The sequence below is a fragment of the Pleurodeles waltl genome, chromosome 3_1, assembly GCF_031143425.1.
Source record: "Pleurodeles waltl isolate 20211129_DDA chromosome 3_1, aPleWal1.hap1.20221129, whole genome shotgun sequence".
NCBI lineage: Eukaryota > Metazoa > Chordata > Amphibia > Caudata > Salamandridae > Pleurodeles > Pleurodeles waltl.
The window spans coordinates 1,669,328,211-1,669,342,639 of NC_090440.1; positions in this window are offsets into that span (position 1 = coordinate 1,669,328,211).

Below are 14,429 nucleotides of genomic sequence, written 5' to 3' on the forward strand. Positions count from 1 at the left end.
AATTGACAGACAGGATAGAGGTAGAAGTGTGAAAGTAAATGTACTAGTAAAGAAATTGTTCTCACCTGTGTGTCACTGGAAATATTTCTGTATGACAGAGTCCCTGTTGTCAATGTCTTCTTCCTCAGCTTCCTCCTCATCACTGTCCACAGGCTCCACAGCTGCCACAACACAGTCATCTGGACCATCCTCCTGCAGAAAAGGCACCTGGCGTTGCAAAGCAAAATTGTGAAGCACAGAGCAGGCGATGATGATCTGGCACACCTTCCTTGGTGAGTAGGATAGGGAATCACCTGTCATATGCAGGCACCTGAACCTGGCCTTCAGGAGGCTGAAGGTGCGTTTGATCACCCTCCTAGTCCGCCCATGGGCCTCATTGTAGCATTCCTCTGCCCTGGTCCTGGGATTCCTCACTGGGGTCAGTAGCCATGACAGGTTGGGGTAATCAGAGTCCCCTAATAGCCACACCCGGTGCCTCTGGAGTTGACCCATCACATAAGGGATGCTGCTATTCCGCAGGATGTAGGCGTCATGCACTGAGCCAGGGACACAGCATTTACCTGCGAGATGTACTGGTCTGCCAAACATACCATCTGTACATTCATCGAATGATAACTCTTCCGGTTCCTGTACACCTGTTCACTCCTGTGGGGAGGGACCAGAGCTACATGGGTCCCATCAATGGCACCTATGATGTTAGGGATATATGCCAGGGCATAGAAGTCACCTTTAACTGTAGCCAAATCCTCCACATGAGGGAAAATGATGTAGCTCCTCATGTGTTTCAGCAGGGCAGACAACACTCTGGACAATACATTGGAAAACATAGGCTGGGACATCCCTGATGCCATGGCCACTGTTTGAAATGACCCACTTGCTAGGAAATGGAGCACTGATAGCACCTGCACTTGAGGGGGGATTCCAGTGGGATGGCGGATTGGTGACATAAGGTCTGGCTGCAACTGGGTACACAGTTCCTGGATAGTGGCACGGTTGAACCTGTAGGAGATGATTAAGGGGGTGATTCTAAGCTTGGCGGGCAGCGGTAGCCGCCCGCCAAGCGGGAACCGCCAGAAGACCGTACCGCGGTCAAAAGACCGCAGCGGTCATTCTGGGTTTCCCACTGGGCTGGCGGGCGACCGCCGAAGGTCCGCCCGCCAGCCCAGCGGGAAACACCCTTCCCACGAGGACGCCGGCTCAGAATGGAGCCGGCGGAGTGGGAAGGTGCGACGGGTGCAGTTGCACCCGTCGCGAATTTCAGTGTCTGCAAAGCAGACACTGAAATTCTTTGTGGGGCCCTCTTACGGGGGCCCCTGCAGTGCCCATGCCGTTGGCATGGGCACTGCAGGGGCCCCCAGGGACCCCGCGGCACCCCCTACCGCCATCCTGTTCCTGGCGGGAGACCCGCCAGGAACAGGATGGCGGTAGGGGGTGTCGGAATCCCCATGGCGGCGGAGCGCGCTCCGCCGCCATGGAGGATTCTCAAGGGCAGCGGGAAGTCGGCGGTACACCGCCGACTTTCCGTTTCTGGCCGCGGCTGAACCGCCGCGGTCAGAATGCCCAGCGGTGCACCGCCAGCCTGTTGGCGGTGCTACCGCCGACCTCCGCCATGGCGGTAATTACCGCCAGGGTCAGAATGACCCCCTAAATGTCGCTCTTCTATTGTCAACAGGTCCACCAGCGGTCGGTACACCGGAGGATTCCGCCATCTCCTCACACGTCCCAGCTGACGGTGCCTAGGAAGGACAACAGCGACCACAGAGTCAACCAATTCAGAGGTATGTACCCACAGCTACACAGAACACGATACAAAATACAAAAAGCTTTCTTTATGTGTGTTGACTCCAGGCCTAGGTATGTGTGACGCTGTTGAAAATGAAGCCATGTGGGCCCCTGAAATGGTGGATGCCTGACCTCTAAAGTGGGACAATGGGATGTGAGGTAACTGCGCTGGCGTTGTACACCGTCGCGGTAGGCGGTCGTAGACCGTGGCGCAATGCTGCATTAGTTAACATTGGACCCTATGGGTCCCAGGAGCCAATGACGAAGTGCACCGGCGGTGATGATACGCACCGCCGCGGACGTCACCGCCGCGGACGTGACCGCCATTTTCTATCTGTTCAATCACTCGATACCTGATCTTTGACAGGAGAGGACCTACACTGCAATTGCTGCTGTGACCTCGGCCTGGAAGAGACAGTGGCACGTGCGTCTGGGGAAAGGGCCCCTGCGTTCACTGCACAGGAGTTGGAGAAGCTCGTGGACGGGGCCCTCCCCCAGTACACGCTACTCTACGGTCCTCCAGACCAACAGGTGAGTACATAGGGTTCAAGTTGTATGGGCTATGCCTGGGTGGAGAGGGCTGGATGTAAGTAGGAAGGGGGCAGAGTTCTGCGAGCATGAAGGAGTGTGAATGTATGTGCCACATGGCAAGGGCAGGGATGTGGGCCACTCACTTCGACTGTGCAGTTGGTAATGACTTCTCTTCTTCCCCTGTACATGTCATGTAGGTCAGCGCCCACCAGAAGAAGGATATTTAGCGTGCCAACGCCAAGGACGTCCGGACCCTGGGGGTCCACCAGAGACGGAGCACCCACTGCCGTAAAAGATGGGAGGACATTCGCCGCTGGAGCAAGAAGACGGCGGAGGCTCAGCTCTGGATGGCCTCCCAACGTGGGAGGGGTGCCCGTCGCACCATGACCCCCCTGATGTTCCGGATCCTGGCGGTGGCCTACCCTGAGTGGGATGGGCGCATGAGGGCATGACAGCAGACACAAGGGGGTGAGTACACTCACATTCTCATGACTTTGCGCGCAGTGGAGGGGTCTTGGTGGGGGAGGAGGGCTGTGGGTTTCCCTAGGCCACCAGCGGTCGGTACACCGGAGGATTCCGCCATCTCCTCACACGTCCCAGCTGACGGTGCCTAGGAAGGACAACAGCGACCACAGAGTCAACCAATTCAGAGGTATGTACCCACAGCTACACAGAACACGATACAAAATACAAAAAGCTTTCTTTATGTGTGTTGACTCCAGGCCTAGGTATGTGTGACGCTGTTGAAAATGAAGCCATGTGGGCCCCTGAAATGGTGGATGCCTGACCTCTAAAGTGGGACAATGGGATGTGAGGTACCTGCGCTGGCGTTGTACACCGTCGCGGTAGGCGGTCGTAGACCGTGGCGCAATGCTGCATTGGTTAACATTGGACCCTATGGGTCCCAGGAGCCAATGACGAAGTGCGCCGGCGGTGATGATACGCACCGCCGCGGACGTGACCGCCATTTTCTATCTGTTCAATAACTCGATACCTGATCTTTGACAGGAGAGGACCTACACTGCAAGTGCTGCTGTGACCTCAGCCTGGAAGAGACAGTGGCACGTGCGTCTGGGGAAAGGGCCCCTGCGTTCACTGCACAGGAGTTGGAGAAGCTCGTGGACGGGGCCCTCCCCCAGTACACGCTACTCTACGGTCCTCCAGACCAACAGGTAAGTACATAGGGTTCAAGTTGTATGGGCTATGCCTGGGTGGAGAGGGCTGGATGTAAGTAGGAAGGGGGCAGAGTTCTGCGAGCATGAAGGAGTGTGAATGTATGTGCCACATGGCAAGGGCAGGGATGTGGGCCACTCACTTCGACTGTGCAGTTGGTAATGACTTCTCTTCTTCCCCTGTACATGTCATGTAGGTCAGCGCCCACCAGAAGAAGGATATTTAGCGTGCCAACGCCAAGGACGTCCGGACCCTGGGGGTCCACCAGAGACGGAGCACCCACTGCCGTAAAAGATGGGAGGACATTCGCCGCTGGAGCAAGAAGACGGCGGAGGCTCAGATCTGGATGGCCTCCCAACGTGGGAGGGGTGCCCGTCGCACCATGACCCCCCTGATGTTCCGGATCCTGGCGGTGGCCTACCCTGAGTTGGATGGGCACATGAGGGCATGACAGCAGACACAAGGGGGTGAGTACACTCACATTCTCATGACTTTGCGCGCAGTGGAGGGGTCTTGGTGGGGGAGGAGGGCTGTGGGTTTCCCTAGGCCACAGCGGTCGGTACACCGGAGGATTCCGCCATCTCCTCACACGTCCCAGCTGACGGTGCATAGGAAGGACAACAGCGACCACAGAGTCAACCAATTCAGAGGTATGTACCCACAGCTACACAGAACACGATACAAAATACAAAAAGCCTTCTTTATGTGTGTTGACTCCAGGCCTAGGTATGTGTGACGCTGTTGAAAATGAAGCCATGTGGGCCCCTGAAATGGTGGATGCCTGACCTCTAAAGTGGGACAATGGGATGTGAGGTACCTGCGCTGGCGTTGTACACCGTCGCGGTAGGCGGTCGTAGACCGTGGCGCAATGCTGCATTGGTTAACATTGGACCCTATGGGTCCCAGGAGCCAATGACGAAGTGCGCCGGCGGTGATGATACGCACCGCCGCGGACGTCACCGCCGCGGACGTGACCGCCATTTTCTATCTGTTCAATCACTCGATACCTGATCTTTGACAGGAGAGGACCTACACTGCAAGTGCTGCTGTGACCTCGGCCTGGAAGAGACAGTGGCACGTGCGTCTGGGGAAAGGGCCCCTGCGTTCACTGCACAGGAGTTGGAGAAGCTCGTGGACGGGGCCCTCCCCCAGTACACGCTACTCTACGGTCCTCCAGACCAACAGGTGAGTACATAGGGTTCAAGTTGTATGGGCTATGCTGGGTGGAGAGGGCTGGATGTAAGTAGGAAGGGGGCAGAGTTCTGCGAGCATGAAGGAGTGTGAATGTATGTGCCACATGGCAAGGGCAGGGATGTGGGCCACTCACTTCGACTGTGCAGTTGGTAATGACTTCTCTTCTTCCCCTGTACATGTCATGTAGGTCAGCGCCCACCAGAAGAAGGATATTTAGCGTGCCAACGCCAAGGACGTCCGGACCCTGGGGGTCCACCAGAGACGGAGCACCCACTGCCGTAAAAGATGGGAGGACATTCGCCGCTGGAGCAAGAAGACGGCGGAGGCTCAGCTCTGGATGGCCTCCCAACGTGGGAGGGGTGCCCGTCTCACCATGACCCCCCTGATGTTCCGGATCCTGGCGGTGGCCTACCCTGAGTGGGATGGGCGCATGAGGGCATGACAGCAGACACAAGGGGGTGAGTACACTCACATTCTCATGACTTTGCGCGCAGTGGAGGGGTCTTGGTGGGGGAGGAGGGCTGTGGGTTTCCCTAGGCCACCAGCGGTCGGTACACCGGAGGATTCCGCCATCTCCTCACACGTCCCAGCTGACGGTGCATAGGAAGGACAACAGCGACAACAGAGTCAACCAATTCAGAGGTATGTACCCACAGCTACACAGAACACGATACAAAATACAAAAAGCTTTCTTTATGTGTGTTGACTCCAGGCCTAGGTATGTGTGACGCTGTTGAAAATGAAGCCATGTGGGCCCCTGAAATGGTGGATGCCTGACCTCTAAAGTGGGACAATGGGATGTGAGGTACCTGCGCTGGCGTTGTACACCGTCGCGGTAGGCGGTCGTAGACCGTGGCGCAATGCTGCATTGGTTAACATTGGACCCTATGGGTCCCAGGAGCCAATGACGAAGTGCGCCGGCGGTGATGATACGCACCGCCGCGGACGTCACCGCCGCGGACGTAACCGCCATTTTCTATCTGTTCAATCACTCGATACCTGATCTTTGACAGGAGAGGACCTACACTGCAAGTGCTGCTGTGACCTCGGCCTGGAAGAGACAGTGGCACGTGCGTCTGGGGAAAGGGCCCCTGCGTTCACTGCACAGGAGTTGGAGAAGCTCGTGGACGGGGCCCTCCCCCAGTACACGCTACTCTACGGTCCTCCAGACCAACAGGTGAATACATAGGGTTCAAGTTGTATGGGCTATGCCTGGGTGGAGAGGGCTGGATGTAAGTAGGAAGGGGGCAGAGTTCTGCGAGCATGAAGGAGTGTGAATGTATGTGCCACATGGCAAGGGCAGGGATGTGGGCCACTCACTTCGACTGTGCAGTTGGTAATGACTTCTCTTCTCTTCTTCCCCTGTACATGTCATGTAGGTCAGCGCCCACCAGAAGAAGGATATTTAGCGTGCCAACGCCAAGGACGTCCGGACCCTGGGGGTCCACCAGAGACGGAGCACCCACTGCCGTAAAAGATGGGAGGACATTCGCCGCTGGAGCAAGAAGACGGCGGAGGCTCAGCTCTGGATGGCCTCCCAACGTGGGAGGGGTGCCCGTCGCACCATGACCCCCCTGATGTTCCGGATCCTGGCGGTGGCCTACCCTGAGTTGGATGGGCGCATGAGGGCATCACAGCAGACACAAGGGGGTGAGTACACTCACATTCTCATGACTTTGCGCGCAGTGGAGGGGTCTTGGTGGGGGAGGAGGGCTGTGGGTTTCCCTAGGCCAGGGCGAGTTCCGTAGGCTAGGCCCCTCTGTAATTCAGGCCATGTGGCACTCCACCCCACCTCTGTAGAGTGCCAAGTACAGGTATACATGCCCCTGTGTCATCTATGTGTGCAGATGTCCATCATAGCCATGTAGGCCATATCCCAGGAACTGCATCTGTAGAGGCCAAGAGCACGGCGTAGTGCAGCGGGCTGCTGTGTCTGTATTGTCCACCAACGGTAGCGGTAAGCCATGCACTCAACCTGTCTTTCTTCTGTTCTCCCCCCCCGCTTTTTGTGCTCTCCCTGTTCTTTTGTGCATCAGCATCATCAGGCGGAGGTACAGGGGCACCGGAGCATGAGGGTGCTGCATCCCACATGGCCATGGAGGGCCACACCACAGACTCTGAATACACCAGTGGGACAGAGGGCGAGGGGAGATTCACGGCGGTCACCGGATCAGCAAACAGCGACACGGACTCGTCCTCTGATGGAAGCTCCCTTGTGGTGGCGGCACCATCTGTGCCCCCCACTTCTACAGGTACAGCTGCCACCCCCCCAACCAGCACCGCCCTCCCAGCAGCCCCTCAGCCTTCGCCCTGTGCCCGCTCACCCAGGAGGGTGGGCATCACCTTCGCCCCAGGCACCTGAGGCCCTGCCCCTGTCACCTCTCCTGCCCTCAGTGAGGAGGCCATTGACCTCCTCAGGTCACTCACTGTTGGGCAGTCTACCATTGTGAATGCCATCCAGGGTGTAGAAAGGGAGTTGCAACACACTAATGCATTCCTGGAGGGCATTCATTCTGGTCAGGCTGCCCATCATCGAACCCTGCAATCTCTGGCCTCAGCACTGATGGCAGCCATTGTCCCTGTGTCTAGCCTCCCCCCTCCAACTTCCTCCACCCTGACCCAATCCCCTGTACCTCAGCCTATCCCAAGCACACCATCAGACCAGCCTGCACACACATCAACACACAAGGGCAGCTCAGGCAAACATAGGCACCACACATCCCACAGGCACTCACACAAGCATCACCCACATACAGACACAGCCACATCCACTGCCTCCACTGTGTCTCCCTCCTCGTCGTCTCCCTCCTCCCTCCCAGTGTCGTCTACACTCTCACCTGCATGCACTACCACTACAGCCACTAGGACTCACACCAGAACACCCAGCACCACACCCCGTTCACCTGCACTCACCACCCCCACTACCATTTACACGTCCCCTGTGTCCTCTCCCAGTGTGTCTGTGACGCCCCCTCCCAAAGTACACAAACGCGGGCACACACACACCCAACATCCATCCACCTCACGACAGCCTCCAGAATATGCACCTGCACCCAAAGCATCAAAAGTTACACCTCCTACAACCACCTCCTCTTCCTCCACTCCCAGACCCCCTCCAGCTACCCGTCCCAGTGTTTGTCAGAAACTTTTCCTGAGCAACCTTGACCTCTGTCCCACCACCCCCCCTCCAATTCACAGGTCCCGTACTAGCACCTCAGCCAAAAAAAGTCCGGTACCAGTGGTGCCTGTTAGAGGTATGTGGAGTGCACCGGGCACCAGGGCAGCCAGTGTGACACGGAGCCAAAGCACTGCTAGTCCACCCCCTGTGAAGCACCAGAAGTTGGACAGTGCCCGATGGGAGAGGGTGAAGACTCCTGCCGTCAAAGCCGCTCACAAGGGTGCCGGGGGGAGTGTCAAGTCAGCTGTGACTCCTCCCAAGGTGGGGAAGGGGCAGAAGAAGTCGCCAAAGTCTGGGAAGAGCAGCACAGCGGAGAAGGACGCCATCCTCCCCGCTGCCCAGGACGCCACCGCCAGCCCCATCGTCACTGGTCCGGAGACCACCGCCAGAGTCAGTGCCCAGGAGGCCAGCACAATCGTCACTGGTCCGGAGACCACCGCCAGAGTCAGTGCCCAGGAGGGCAGCACAGTCGTCACTGGTCCGGAGACCACCGCTAGAGTCAGTGCCCAGGAGGGCCCCGGCAGCCACAGCCCGCTGGGCAATGAGGGACCGCCATGGCACACACCGCTGCACAGGTCAGAGACAGCAAAGTCAAGCACCGCTGAACAGGGCAAGCACCGCTGAACAGGGCAAAGACCGTCATGGCAAGCACCGCTGAACAAGGCAAGCACTGCTGAACAGGGCAAAGACTGCCATGGCAAGCACCGCTGAACAGGGCAAAGACCGCCATGGCAAGCACCGCTGAACAGGCCAAGCACCACTGAACAGGGCAAACACCGCTGAACAGGGCAAAGACCGCCATGGCAAGCACCGCTGAACAGGGCAAAGACCGCCATGGCAAGCACCGCTGAACAGGGCAAAGACCGCCATAGCAAGCACCGCTGAACAGGCCAAGCACCGCTGAACAGGGCAAAGACCGCCATGGCAAGCACCGCTGAACAGGGCAAGCACCGCCAACTCAAGCATCGTTAGCCCATGTGCGGCAGGGGCAGTGACGGAACTGGGACCGTCACGGGGAGCGCGATGCACTGTGGGCACCAGTCCCCCTCCAGAACCAGTGGAGGACAGCATCCACTACGTGAGTCCTTAACAGGATGAAGCACTCTGGGCACCAGTCCCCCTCCAGAACCAGTGGAGAACAGCATCCACTCCGTCTGTCCTTAACAGGATGAAGCACTCTGGGCACCAGTCCCCCTCCAGAACCAATGGAGACTGTTATCCACTTGGGAGTCTGTGGCTTTGCACTCCCCATGATGGTACAGTTGGCAAACCACCCACTGCAAAGACTTGTGAGACTGTGGCTTTGCACTCCCCAGGATGGTACAGTGGGCAAACCACCCACTGCAAAGACTTGTGAGACTGTGGCTTTGCACTCCCCAGGATGGTGCAGTGGGCAAACCACCCACTGCAAAGGCTTGTGAGACTGTGGCTTTGCACTCCCCAGGATGGTACAGTGGGCAAATCACCCACTGCAAAGACTTGTGAGACTGTAGCTTTGCACTCCCCAGGATACATCAATGGGCATGGAGCCCCGTCGTGGATGTAGCGTGGTGCTGTCATCCGGCTGAGGTGCCCCCCCTTCCCCCTGAGGTGCCTGTTGTATTTCTATCTGATGCCCCTGCAGTGTTCTCTCCGTTTCTGGACAGGTATCATGTGTGGGCCTCGCCCATGCATTGTGGGCCCAGTGGTCCACGGACATTGAAATGTGCATACCTGCACTACTAATCGTGATGTATGTATTTGGAATGTGTATATATTTATGTATATATGAGCTTACTGTATTTTGATACATTACAATGGTTGTAATGAATTCCCTTTTGTCTTTGCATTCTTCTGGGGGGGTTGGGGGTTGTTCCTGTGATGTTTGGAAATGCATTGGTGTGTGTGTTGTAGTGTGCGAGGGTCGAGGTGGGGGTGTTGCGTGTGTGTGTCCCTGACTTTTGCCTCCCTCCTCCCCTATGTCGTAGGTGCAGTACTCACCATTGTCTTCGGTGCCACCGTTGCTGATGTTCGTAGAGGAGCAGGAACACAATCGCAGGGAGTATTTGGAGTTCCGGCTCCACGGTACTGTCCTTCCTCGTGGAGTGTGTTAAGGTGAGCGTTTTCCCATTGCAAAAGCTGTTTCCGCCGTGTTTTTATCCACGGTGAATCCGCCCCGGAAAAGGTGGCGGATTGGCCTGTTGTAATACTGTGGGCGGTACTTTGTCTCCCGCCTGTCTGTTGGCGGTTACCGACGCGCTGCTTGTCTGTACCGCCATGGCGGTCGGAGTTTTAAAGTGGCTGTCTATGTTGGCGGTTTCCGCCACGGTCATAATTCCCGTTTTTGTTCCACCGGCCTGTTTGCTGTATTACCGCCGCTTTAACACCGTCCGCCAGGGTTGTAATCATCCCCTTATTGTATTCTTCTTTCTTTCCATGCACCTCCTGAGTCTCCATTTGGGCAAAGAAGAATAGAAAGAGAGAGAAAGAGTGAAGTCCTATGGAACGACAAAGACGAAGATCCTAATAAAAAAGTAAGAAAAGAAAAGGATTATAAGACTGTAAAACCTTTATTTAAATCAATAAACCATTATACAAAGATCCTTGTGCATCTCCGTTATTGACCCTCTGTTACAACCTGGTTGGCCAACCTCTGAAAGGTGGCAGGGGCATTTTTCATCCCAAATCGCATCACCTTAAACTGAAAGAGCCCATCTGGGGTAGAAAATGCAGACCTCTCCTAGACCCCCTCAGTCAAGGCAATCTGCCAACACCCACACGTTACATCAAACGTGCTGCGGTAGGTGGCAGCTCCCAACCGATCTATGAGCTCATCAGCTCGGGGATGGGGTGTGCGTCAGTCTTACTGACCGCATTGAGTCCCCGGTAGTCCACACAGAGCCAGCATTCTGAATTGGCACCAGGTGCAGCGGCCTTTGGGACCAATACCACAGGGCTGGCCCAAGGGCTGCTGGAATGCTCAATAACCCCTAGGGTTAACATTTTGGATACCTCATCCTTAATGCTAGCCCTGACCCTGGCAGTCACCCTGCAAACTTTCAATTCAATGGATGTACTGTCCTCAGTGTCCACATCATGTATGCACAAGAGTGTGACCCCTGGGATCAAGGAAAACAGTGAGGCGAACTGTCCCAACACCTGGCGACAGTCCCGCTGCTGCTTTGCAGTCAGGGCGGGGGAGCGGATCAGTCCTTCCACAGACCCATCTTTCTCTTCTGCAGACTGGAGGTCAGGAAGAGGCTCACTCTCCTCCACCCTGTCATCTGTTGCAAGGAGCATGGACAGTTCAGTCCCCTCAAAGTATGGCTTGAGCCAGTTAACATGCAGGACCGTTAAAGGGTTCCTGGGAGTCTGCAAGTCCACCGGGTAGGTGACTTCACTCTTGCGCTCCACCACCTCAAATGGCCCAGTCCACTTGTCTTGGAGTGCCCTAGGCTCCACGGGTGCCATCACCCACACTTTTTGACCATGTTGAACGTCGACCAGAGTGGCATTCCGGTCATACCACCGTTTTATATCCTCCTGGCTTGCTTCCAGGTTCTCCTGTGCGAGACCCCTGTAGCGGGCAGTCTGGTTTCTCAGAGCCAGCATGTAGCTAAATACATCCTGGTAGGGTTTATTAGGAGCTTTTTCCAAAGCCTCCTTGACCAGATTTAAACGTCCCCTCACAGGGTGGCCATAGATCAGCTCAAAGGGACTAATCCCAAGTCTCTTTTGAGGCACCTCCCTGTAGGCGAACAGAAGGCATGGCAATAGGATGTCCCACTTCCGCCTTGAAAGGCTCCGACAGGCCCATGATTATGCCTTTCAAGGTGCGGTTGAATCTCTCAACCAGACCATTACTTTGGGGGTGGTAAGGGGTGGTAAACTTGAAGGTTACCCCACACTCCTTCCACAGAGACTTCATATACATGGATATGAAGTTGGTACCCCTATCAGATACCACGTCCTTGGGGAACCCCATGTGGGTAGAAAACCCCATCAACGCATGACCCACCACAGGGGAAGTGATTGACCTCAAAAGAATGGCTTCTGGGTACCGGGTGGCATGGTACACAAAGACCAGGATGAGCCTGTTGCCCATGACTGCCTTGGGATCCAGAGGCCCCACAATGTCAATACCAACCCTCTCAAAGGGGGTACTAACTACAGGAAAAGGTTGGAGGGGAGCCTTGCATTCCCCCCCACTCTTGCCACTTGCCTGACAAGTTTAACAAGACATACAATGAGCATCTGACTGCCTGCGCACTAGGGGCCAGTAGAAGTGGGTGACAAGCCGTTCAAAGGTCTTGTCCTGGCCCAAATGTCCCTGCTAAAGGCACCTCATGAGCCAACCCCAGTGGGAAGGCCTTGAAGCACTGGGATACCACCAGCACACGGGCCCACCCAGGCTCAGGAACCTTAGGCTCACTATACAGGAGGCCGTCCTCCCAGTAGATTAGGTGAGATCCTGGCTCCTTGCCAGCCGCCTGGTCCGCAGCCTGCCTCTGCAAACCCTCCAGAGTAAGGCATGTCCTCTGTGCCTCACAGAATGCTTCCCTGGTGGGTCCCCCTTCCTGCTGCCACTGTGACAGCTCAGGGACCTCCCCTAGTTCAGCCATCTGTTCCCCTGTAGGCTCCCGGGCGTCACCCTCAGGCTCTGCCTCCTCCTGGACTGTGGGAACATCTGGGGCCAGTTACCCGCACCGACTGCCCCTCCTCTTTTTGGCAGTCTCCTGGGCCACTGTTTCAGGCTCCAGGGGCTCTTGACCACCCTGATGGGCTGCCATTGGCCTGGTAGATACGCATACTCACCCAAGCAGACCCAACATCTTGGGGTGTGACCTGTGTTCCAACTCCTTCCAAGGGAATCATCCAGGTCATTGCCAAGCAAACAATCTACAGGCATGGTTGGACTCACAGCTACCTTCAAGGGACCTGAGACCCTCCCCCATTCAAAGGGAACCTGCGCCACTCTGCATAGGCACTCCGAGTTGTCCACTGCAACTACTTGGTGAAGTACACGGGGATCAATCTGCTCTTCAGACACCATGTGACTCCTCACTGTAGTCACACTGGCTCCTGTGTCTCTCAGAGCCTCCACCCTCTGTCCATTGATGGTCACCCACTGCCTGTACGTCTTAGTGTTCTCAGGCACTAGGGTTCTATGGACCATCCCACTGCCTCCTAGTGAGACAAGGGTCATCCCAGCTGGCTCCCACCCACCTGGAACCAACTCCTCCCCAAGCGCTACACTAGCCAAACCCTAGGACTGCGCACCAGTGGGTGCCGGTGTACTCTTGGGATATTTGGGGTCCCCCCTCACATGGCCCAATTGGTCACATGCATAACACTTACATGGGGGACCCCCTGCCACAGGTTTCCCTTTGGAGGACCATGGCTTCTTCTCACTGGGGGACTGGGAATCCTTCCCCTGGGAGTCAGATTGGTGCCCTTTGGAGAACTCCCCCTGTTTACCCTTACCCACCCCTTTCTTCTGAGAGGGACCCTGGCCACCCTTGGCTTGGTCTCCCCAATACCTCTTTTGGACCCTGGTGCTCTCCCAGCGGTCCGCTTCCCATGCAAGCTTCCTGGGGTCAGTCAGCTAGCTGTCAATTAGGTGCTGGCACAGCTCTGAAAAACATAAACTGTACAAGTGCTCCCATGCAATCAAATTGTAAACTTCCCCATACGTTGTTACCTTACTGCCCTTCACCCAACCATCCAGTGACCTGCAAAGAGAATCAACACATTCCAGCCATGTTTGGGATTCCTTCCTCCTATAGGACGTCAACTTTTCCTTATACTGCTCAGGGGTGGGACCATATCTTGTGAGCAGGGCATCCTTCATGATAGAGTAGGTGAGCCCCGGAGAACCTCCTAAGGATGTCAGAGTATCCCTACCCTCTACCTCAAAGTGCTTCCACAGACCCGCCCCCCAATGAGCTTCAGGGACCAGATTCATATGGAGAGCAGACTCATACCCCTTGAACCACAAGAATATGTCCCCCTCCCTTTTGTAATCCTTCACTTGGTCTTTTGGGATGTGCACCCTTCTCTCAGGCTGCACTGTGCTGTTGCTGCCACCATCTCTACTGGACTGTCTCCTATGATCTATCTCTCTCAAGCTAAGCTCATAAGCCAGCAGTATCTTCTTTTCCTCATAGGCCAACTGTCTCTCTTCCCTCTTGCTCTTGAGCCTCTCCAGCTCCAATTGGTATTCCCTCTCTGCTCGTCTGTCCTGTAACTCTCCAGGTGTCAGACCCTTGGAAGACACACTGCTACCTGACCTGGAGAGTCTCTCCCTGGACATAACAGGCCCACCCACTATACCATTGTGAATGGATTGCACCTCCTCTTCATTGTCCTCCTCCTCCTCCTCTGTGTGCTCCTCAGCTTCTTTGGCTATTACTCAGGCCCTCAGTACCTTTTGCAGCTCCTCCTTCTGGCAGAGCCCTTAATGGGACAGGCAACATCTTTACAGATTCAACTGAGCCACTGTATAGCTCTCTAGTTTCCCTAGGTCAAAAGCAGCTCCAGCTGATGCATCTCCAGATTGGGACATGATGAAAAGTCAACAAAAGTGAAAAGT